Genomic DNA, 580 nt, shown 5'->3' with positions numbered 1-580 from the left:
AGTTAAGCCTCCGAGTGGGAGGTTTTCTCTCCACTCGGTAGGATTTTTAAACGCTTAGGCGAGCACTGGGCTGCAGCTAAGCCCCCGAGTGGGAGTCTGGCTCTCCACTCGGTAGGAATTTTCAAACTTAGGCGAGTGCCTGACTGCAGCTAAGTCTCTAAGTGGGAGAACTTAGGCGAGTACTGGACTGCAGCTAAGCCCCCGAGTGGGAGGATTGCTCTCCACTCGGTAGTATTTTTTCAAACTTAGGCGAGTGCCTGACTGCAGCTAAGTCTCTAAGTGGGAGAACTTAGGCGAGTACTGGACTGCAGCTAAGACCCCGAGTGGGAGGATTGCTCTCCACTCGGTAGGATTTTTTCAAACTTAGGCGAGTGCCTGACTGCAGCTAAGTCTCTAAGTGGGAGAACTTAGGCGAGTACTGGACTGCAGCTAAGCCTCTGAGTGGGAGGTTTGCTCTCCACTCGGTAGGATTTTTAAATGCTTAGGCGAGCATTGGGCTGCAGCTAAGCCCCCGAGTGGGAGTCTGGCTCTCCACTCGGTAGGAATTTTCAAACTTAGGCGAGTGCCTGACTGCAGCTAA

Source organism: Triticum dicoccoides, chromosome 2A, assembly GCF_002162155.2.
Source record: "Triticum dicoccoides isolate Atlit2015 ecotype Zavitan chromosome 2A, WEW_v2.0, whole genome shotgun sequence".
NCBI lineage: Eukaryota > Viridiplantae > Streptophyta > Magnoliopsida > Poales > Poaceae > Triticum > Triticum dicoccoides.
Note: the sequence above shows the minus strand (reverse complement) of the source record.